The 9,631-nt window shown below is 30.8% G+C and overlaps 1 long non-coding RNA gene across 4 annotated transcripts; it reads right to left on the bottom strand.

The window, feature by feature from the left end:
- Positions 1-670: 670 nt before the first annotated feature.
- Positions 671-6,243, bottom strand: LOC148682223 (uncharacterized). Of its 4 annotated transcripts, XR_015942828.1 has the most exons (6): positions 6,140-6,243; positions 4,346-4,497; positions 4,128-4,192; positions 3,859-4,017; positions 3,656-3,751; positions 671-2,690 (listed from the first exon to the last, which is right to left on the bottom strand). It is a non-coding gene; the product is annotated as an uncharacterized LOC148682223 (long non-coding RNA). The 4 variants fall into 4 exon arrangements; XR_015942825.1 differs by having other exon boundaries at positions 3,656-4,017; XR_015942826.1 differs by lacking the exon at positions 6,140-6,243 and adding an exon at positions 5,062-6,081 and having other exon boundaries at positions 3,656-4,017.
- Positions 6,244-9,631: the final 3,388 nt, after the last annotated feature.

The following is a 9,631-nucleotide window of genomic DNA, read 5'->3' as shown; positions in this document are numbered from 1 at the left end:
TTAGGCTGAATACTAATGTCTTACAAATTATCTAGTCAAATATTATGTGCTGTCATCATGGCAAAGATTACGGAAGAAATCAGTTATTAGAATTTAGTCATTTAAACTATTTTGTTTAGAAATGTGTTGACAATAATATTCTCTCTGTTAAAGAGCACTTGGGAATTTCTTTTTTAAATAAAAGAAAAAATTAACATGGGAAATGAAACAAGGTTGACAAGCCTCTATAGACTGAGTGCACACAGCCTTAAGTTTTGGAGGTTTTCATACTTGATGCGCTTGCTGTTGTACTATTATTATTAACAACTGGAGGTGACTCGGAGGAACTTTACACTGTAAAAAAAAAATTGTTGAGAAAACATAAAAAAATAAGGCAACTTGATGCAGTAAGAACTTTGAGTTGTCTCAACAACTGTTTTTTAGTTCTTCTCAGTAACAATATTTAGTTGAGCTAACATAATTTTCTTTGTTCATGCAATATTGATTATAGTATTATACTAATAAAGATATTCTTGTCACATCAACTAAAGCAACAGTTACTGCAATTGAGTCAATTAATTTTTTTCTGTTTAGTGGATGTTTTTTTTTCAAATTTGCAAAATACGTAATTAGTACTAGTTAGCATATCATTCTGTTTTAATCATTTTACTTACAAATGACAAACACAAACTTACTACTTCTTCAATTTATTTCCACTGAAAGCAACAGATAAATAAGCTTTACAACAGGAAATAGCACAAACATTTGTAAATATTTTAGATGAAAAGTGCTTCAAATTACAAACTTTGCAGTATACAGACTTTTCTGCTAATTTGCAGGCACATATGCAAGCCTTAACATTTTAACTGTAACAACAGCACAGAAATTAACAATTTAAACATTGCATTTAACACAAACTTAATTTGCTTTGAATGCTTTTATGCACAAATTATAAACAAAAGGGTTGATTTGGACACCAGTTTTCATAAACATTTAAACCAAAACAAAAGTTAAGTGCTTGGGTGTCTTGACAAAATTTAAATATTAAAAAAATGTAAACCTTTTAATTTTAAAACCTTTAACAGTAACTCTTCATAATAACTACACACTACGAATCATTAGCAAAGCATTAACAAATATTTAATCAATTATCTGTTAAGCATTAACTCTACATTATTAGACGTTAGTAAGCACTTTATAAAGACAGCTACAAATGCTGTTATAAGCTAATGATTGTATTTCAAACTTTGCTTTTTATTAATTGTTCCTTACTGAATTCAGTATTGCATTATTTACAAACCATTTGTATTTAAGTGTAGCTGGTGGTTTTTAAGATCATTCAGCATGAGTTAGTAAATTATTAATGGAACTATTCAAATTAACATTTATATATCTTATTATTCAGGCATATAGTAATGGTTACTATGTATGTTAATAAATGCTTTATTAACTCAACTTCATCTATTTTTGTGACCTAATCTAGAGTGACACTATTTTTGCTTTATAAATCTCTTATAAATGACAATTAAAAGCTGAGTATCAAATGAACAATAAATGTTTGCAATCTAATCTAAAAAAATAAAATTACTGTAAACTTTAAACATCGCCGAATAACAGAAATGTCAGAATACAATTAGCAATAAATACAATTGAATAAAATTGGATAAAACAATATATTATGATATAACATTTCAGTGTTATTTAGCAAAGTTTAAACTGTACAGTAACTTCATTTTAGATAAGGTTGTAAAGATTTTTTTTTTCATTTGATAGTTTCATTTGTGTATCATTAAATAAACAGAAATGAATGAAATAGTTCATGCTCTTTTTCCCTGTTCGGAATATAACTGAGCCTTTAATAGTCATTTATAAGGGATTTATAAAGCATAAATAGTCCTCACTTTAGGTCACAAAACTGGATGAAATCGAGTTAATAAAGCGTGTATTAATATATAAATAAACTAATAGTATATGCCTGAATAATAAGATATATGAACGTTATTTGAATAGTTTATTAATAATGTACTTTCACATTCTGAATGATCTGGAAAAAACCACCACCTATTCTTAAATAACTGGTTTGTAAATAATGCAATACTTATGTAATGAAAAAAAGAATCATTAACAAAGTATGAAAATGCAATTAATTACAATTTAAGAAAATAGTCAGTTGTGGCTGTATTTATAAAGTGCTTATTAATGCCTATTAGAGTTAATACTTAACAAATAATGAACTAACTATTTGCTAATGCTTAATAAATGATTCATAGTGTGTAGTTATTATGAAATGTTACCCATTTAACTGAACACAGTGCCTAAACAGTGGCTCTCATGAATCAGATTTAGTACTCAAATTGTACATTACGTCTTTGTAACATCAGACCATTGACACAACACTGTTTACAGTATTAGTTTAACATCTTGTTTTTAAGAGAAAGCTAACGTTGCGTACATACAGTCCCAAGCTCCATGAAAACATTCTGAATTGTGTCAAAAGTGTACCGGAGTTCTTTGGGATAGGAAAAGTTGAGTGCATGAAGAAGGCCAAAGAGGTATGCTACAGCACTTGAGGTATCTGGAATGTCTTCCAAAACAACAACCTCTTCCAGTACAACAGCAATGTTCTGGATCACTGGTGATGCTGCCCGGGAGTCATCTTCCGTAAAATAGAGAATGCCAACTGATACGCCCTTTGTTCTATCTTCAGTTTCCTGTGAAAACACAATAAGAATATTTGAGCATAGAAAGTCATTATAGTACTTTATCTACAAACAAGCAAGATATTATATGTTTAGTATAGGGCTATAACAACACACACATTTAAATAATTGTAATAAAGTTATTTATTCAGTTAAAAATACAGTTATCTTTCAGAAATATGAACATTCTGTAAAAATAATTAACCAGCATAATACAATGACCATGCAAACTTAATTGCAGTTAAGCAAAATGACCAGTTACATCAAATAGTTATGATCATAAAAATGCTATGTAATGTGTAGTTTGTCTGTAGGAAGACATAGTGTTATAATTCAAATCATTAAGCAAAAGTGAATGTAACAATTAAACTGACAACATGTAAATAACAAGGAGCCCAGATCTACAAACGCATAAATCATCAGGATTCATATGCAACATTAATGCAGTAATTGGAGTTTAAATATTTTAAGTGATTTATTTTAAAATACTGTCATAAATGAATAAATAAATAAATGCTGATATGTTGTACTCTGAATACAACAGCTGCCATTTTGGTTGACAAGAATAACGTCTCAGACTCTCGGCACAACTCTAATTTTATGTAATAACAGACAAAGCAACAGTTTCTCTTGCATCTCTTTTACATGTTCTTTCCCTTAACTACCTGCATAAATCAGTGAGCAGGTCTAAATTGGTACTAATATAGAACCTGATATCAATCTTTTAAAAATAACAAGATACTTGTGAATCATGAAATTTACAAGACACGTTTATACGTAAATTTACTTCTTATACCTTAAGGTCAGAAGATTTGTAATTTCTGTTAATGATACCTAAATTAAACATTTTAACTCAGCTAATCAAAAGTTTTCATGAAAGCTCCAAATATATTGGCACACAACTTTTCAGACACCAGCAATACAGAAGCAAGTTTGGACACTCATGCTTTAAACCATTTAAATTGTTTGATACCTACTTTACATTTCTTGAAAAGGTTAGTTTGTTTCTCTCGAAGAAACAAAGGCAGGCCCTCCAAAGCAGAAGTCCTTCTGTGATTAACAATTTCTGTTGTCTGCAAAAACATAAAAAAGATACAACCAAAAAGTCACAGAATGAAAACTGAAATATCATCAACTACATAGATCAAAAACATGTAAATAATGAAAATTATTAACTTGCCCTTTCATCAAGTCTTTCCAGGAGCTCTTCCATTTCATGTCCAAACGCTCCTTTTCTGGCTCTGTATAATTTCATAAGCTTTGGTGTGTACTTGTCAGTGGCTGCCATGGAGACTCCTAGAAGGTCTTTGTTGGTGATGCGGAAAAATTCCTCACAGATCTTTTTAAAACAAACCAACCAGATTTACAGCAATCAATTTTTTCTGTAAACAGAGCATGTTGCATTCTGTAAACTTAAAGCCTAATAAGAAAGAAAAAAATTATCTTTACCTGTTCTTGAAAAAAGAGTGCAGGCTTATTCACTTATGGCTGCCATGTCTCTTCTGCATTAACTTCTTTACGTTTCAGATGATTATGTAGATGAAGAAAAAATCTTTTTTCAGTACAAATCTTATGAAATTCACATAGTCCACAATTAAAAGTTGAAAGATCTCAAATGACTCTATCAGTGTTGTGGTGTGATTTAGATAAGTGGGATCGTAAAGCACCTGCAGTTTTTAAAGCACAAACACACTCCGTGTAAAGACAGGGCCAGTTGGAAATTCTATGATGATGTAGCTGATAGTGCTTCAGAAGGACATCTTCACTTGAAGTGCTGAATTTGCAGTTTTTACACTGCATGAAGTCTTGAGAAGATTATCTTGAAAACAGAAATAAGTTTTAAACATTTTTCAAGTTTATGCCCCCATATTTTAACATGAAACACGTTTGGGAGCAGACAATGATATTAATATCAATATATGATATTGATGTATACAGAGAAGTCCACAAATAATGTAATATAGTTAGTAATAATATATTATTTGAAATTAAGACTATTTTAAACCTAATAGGAACTATTTATATTAATTTGACAGGATTAAATAACGTTCTAGGCAATATTTTATAAAAAAAAATATATATAAACTACATTTACATATTACTTTATCTAATATAATCTGAATATCCGTGCTTTATAAATGCGTCACAAATTTATAAGTACAACTTACGGTCTCACTCGCTCTTAGTGATGGGAAGTTCAGATCATATTACTGATTTGGACCTTTGAGTCTCGTTCGTTGAGATGAATAAATCTTTTTTTCAAGTCATTTCCATCAATTTGTCAAAATATTATTAAAATGATACAAGTTATTCCAAACGCATCCACAACTAGCCCAGTCATAACTTGAATGCTATAAGAAAAAGAAAATAATCGTTTGTTTACCTAGTCTTTTGTCTATGATTATGTGAGCTCAGCTCTTCTGTCAGGTCTTCAAATTTGAGGGGTTCGCCTACGTCACACAGACAGACCCATATAAGCTTAACCAAAGCACAGTCTGAACCGAAAGGAGCCATTAGTTCACCTTTCGAGTCATCTGGTTTTTGACTCGTTCGTTCATCACGTGACAGCATGTAAAGAGAGATGACTTAACGCTTAGGACTCGAAAGATGATTTAAAATTTTTTCCGGCTCTGATTGCATTTCATTGCCTAATGTCTTTAAAGTGATGAACGAATGACTTAAACCCGATAGAGGACTCGATAAATGAACTAATCTTTTCCTCCACCTGCACAAATGTGCGCATGCGCGAGTGAACAAATCACTCCCAGAGAGGACTCGTCGTTCTCGAGTCATACAAAAGATTCGTTCAAAATGAACGAATCGTTCAAGAACGACCCATCACTAGGCGGTACACACACAGAGAGAAGCACGTAAAATGAGAAAAATGTGAAAACTCGCTAGAGAAATGAAAACGTTTCACCTAAAAACAAACAAAACCTCCGAATTCCCTAACGTAAATGTGTTAATACTATGGTCCCAAGTTAGCTATCTTTTATCAGTGATTAACAGTTAAGCATAAAGATGTCATTTTAGTGTTAACATGAAACATTTTAAACTTAAACGGCACAGAAAAGCAGTTTCCGTTTTTTTCCCAAGTAACTGTTAACGTTAATGTCTTATGGAGCGGCACAAGCTTAACTGGCGTTAGGCAAACGACTGTGCCGACCTCACGGTCCTCCGCCCTCTCGAAGGTGCGGGCGTGGGCGGGAAGGATGTCGCGCGGGGTCTACATGCCTCCCTGAGCGATTGACTCTGCCTAATTCCGCCACTCATGTCATGAAAACACGGAAACATTTAAGAGTTTGGACTTAGCTGAAACTATAGGCCACATTAATTACCCACTGCATTTGAAACTTAAGCATATGCAACAATTCTCGTCGCTAAAAACAAACCGTCAGGTTGGGAATATTGTAAAATTCATTGCATGCATAGAATTAGTGTTAATAAGTGTTGTTACTCACCTACAGGAACAAGTTAATGTTTAGTTCTTCGAAGAGTCGAAAACATATGAGAAGTCCGATATGGCACCAAGACAAAATGGAGATGAGGAGCGAAACGAATGGTCAATATGGCGGAGGGTTGGCGCCGTTTTCAAACGTCGCGTCACGCATGCGCAATTTATTTAAATATCGACATACCTGTTCAACACAAAAATGTATGTCCAGAAAACTCTGGTAAACATGTAGACATAACATTTTAGCGAATATTATTGACATAACATATATTTTTATGTAGATCAGTAGTTATTCACAATTCTTAGTATATATGACAGAAAAAGTACAGTGTGCTGAACAAATTGAGATTTTATTTTTTACAGTGTAATGATGAAAAGTTGTGAAGAACAAGTCAGAAGTTGCTAAACAAATGAATTGCAGTTGAAATCAGTTTTGTTTGGGTTTTTTTACAGCATGTCTGATAAAAAATTTTCTTCTGGAGAAAGTCTTATTTGTTTTATTTAGGCTAGAATAAAAGCAATTTTTAAAAGCCATTTTGAGGTAAAAATTATTGGCCCTTTTAAGCTTTTTCCCCGCGATAGTCTACAGAACAAACCATGGATATACAATAACTTATCTAATTACTCTAACCTGCCTAGTTAACCTAATTAAGCCTTTAAATGCTACTTTAAGCTGTATAGAAGTGTCTTGAAGAATATCTAGTCTAATATTATTTACTGTCATCATGGCAAAGAGAAAATAAATCAGTTATTAGAGATGAGTTATTAAAACTATTATGTGTTGAAAATGTGTTGAAAAAATCTTCTCTCTGTTAAACCGAAATTGGGGAAAAAATAACAGGGGAGCTAATAGCTCAGGGGGACTAATAATAATTCTGCATAATTCTGAAGTTAACTGTATAAAAATAAATAGTTTGTGGATAAGTTGTGGATACACTCATGAAATTATTTGTTGTCAGTCAGTCGTGTATGCTTACAAAAATTGGCCTTTAATCCCAGCACCAAGGCAACAACGAGTAAGCAGCAGTTCTTACGTACTAGTGATTTACGTACAGTGTTTGGCAAATTGTTTCTAAATAGCTTAAAAGTAAAATAGTGGATTTTTTTCTAATATCATCTACTTATTTTTATTTTAATTAAGCCAACTGAAAAGAAACAGTGATGGAAAAGGTGTTAAATGTTAAACATGTTTCTTTAGTTTGTTAATATTCTATTGATGAGGGCCACACATTTAATGTAAAGGATGTTATTACTTGGTGTATTAAAGTTCAGCAACCTGGTTTCATTGTTCTAAACACATTTGTCAATGACAATCCCACTGAAATTGTTGACTATCATTCTTAATTTGAATTGATTTTAATTGTCAATTTCAAAATCTTTGGCTGTAGAAGCAACACTGTCAGGTGGTGTAACTGGTTTTTGTCAATTGGTGTAACCAGTATTTTACATAAAAATATAATTATGTACATGGAAATAATGTGAAATTAAAATTAAAACACTTAGTTTAGTGTAATAAAATAGTTTTTAACATTTTTTACATAATTTGTCAAAGATTATTTAGAAACCAGAAGTGTTTTTAGCATGTGTCTGGCCGAATATTGCAAAAACTCATTAAAATGTACATTTAGAGATAATGCGAATACAATAAATGTTATTGTGGTATTTTAAAATGAAGTATTTATTTCAGTGTGTACACTTGCATATCATCTAGAAGGAGTAAATTTTTTAATATTTCACAATTTTTGGCAGTTACACCATTTGACATTTTCAGTTGCATTCAGTCTTAATGTCTGTAAAAAATGGTGTAAATGTTATTTTTAATTACATAAAATCAACATGAATACAAACTGTACATTTTAAAATATCTGACGGATGCTTTTAAATCAACTTTGTAAAAGATTTTTAAATTTCCCATCTTGCCAAACCTGTTTTGTCACTGACCCATATATATATATATATATATATATATATATATATATATATATATATATATATATATATATATATATATATAAGTAACATTAACTCATTTTTTGCAACCATTACTTTATTTGAACATTAATGTATAAAATACATTGGAAATGAATGATTGCTGCTAAACTGTAAAATTTTGTCACAGCGCTTCTATGCAGAACAAAAAGTTTAAAGAATGGTGCTTATTTTTAATATATATGTTTTTATGCACTAAAAGAATACTACAGAGATGTTTTATTGAGATTTAATGTGACTGTACTTAACAAAAATACAAATTTACATTAAAAAAAATGCTTATTCCAAATTCTCTCCGAAAGCTATGTGGATTATGACAATACTTACAGCCGTGCTTGGTGTAGAAGCACTACACACTGCTGAACTGGGCTGGACATCAGCCTGTGATGGTCTTCTAGCCACACTAAGATTTGGCTTTGCTGCAGCAATGTGGGATCCGGAAAATCTTGGTTTGGTGAACTCAAAAAGGGCAAGACAAAAAGCATTTCAATAAAAACACTGAGTTCACAATGGCAAAATGTACACTACTGTTCAAAGGTTTGCGATCTGCTCAATGTATTTTTTTTATGTTTTAATTATGTTTATCAAGGCTACATTTATTTGATCAAATATTTAGTAAAAACTGGAATAATGTGAAATAATAATATAGGCAAATTAAATAAAGAATAATTTATTCAAACAATTCAAATCAAATAAAATCTACTTAATTTATGAGCAAATCAAACACAATAGAATTCTTGCAAAATATGAGTAATATTAAGCTTTTATATTTTAACAATAATAATTTTTTGAACATTAGTGTATATCACATTAAATTTCAAGCAATTAGAAACTATCTTTCTATATGTCAGTTGTACAATCAGTTTGATTTCTCTACAGTGTTTCGAGTTCAAGCTGTTTTTTTACTACCACCCTCTGCTACTTTTACAGGTAGAAATAAGATATAAGTTAGAATAGATTTAATTAGACAACTGGTTCATTGCAAATAAATGTGACACATTACGCTTTGATTAAAATGATAGTTTTCTGGATCAAGGAGCAATATGCAAACAAATATTTTTTTTTACTACCAAAGGAATAAAGTATTGCATTATGTTATATACAGTATTATTGTACTATTATTACATCATGCATGTCAACAAAAACATACATTGTATATTACAACATCACACTATGTGTTATATACAGTTGAAGTCTGATTTATTAGCCCGCTTTTTAATTTTTTTTCCACCAATTTCTGTTTAATGGAGAGAAGATTTGTTCAGCACATTTTTTTAAACATCAAAGTTTTAATAACTCATTCCTAAGAACTGTTTTATTTTATCTTTGCCCTGATGACAGTAAATAATATTTGACTAGATATTCTTCAAGATACTTTTATACCACTTAAAGTGACATTTGAAGGTTTAACTAGGTAAATTAGGTTAAATAGGCAGGTTAGGGTAATTAGGCAAGTTATTGTATAACGATGGTTTGTTTTGTAGACTATGCCAAAAAAAAAAAAAAAAAA

This window comes from Danio rerio, chromosome 4 (assembly GCF_052040795.2).
Source record: "Danio rerio strain M-AB ecotype USA chromosome 4, GRCz13ab, whole genome shotgun sequence".
In the NCBI taxonomy this organism is placed as follows: domain Eukaryota; kingdom Metazoa; phylum Chordata; class Actinopteri; order Cypriniformes; family Danionidae; genus Danio; species Danio rerio.
This window is presented reverse-complemented; position numbering and strand designations above follow the sequence as displayed.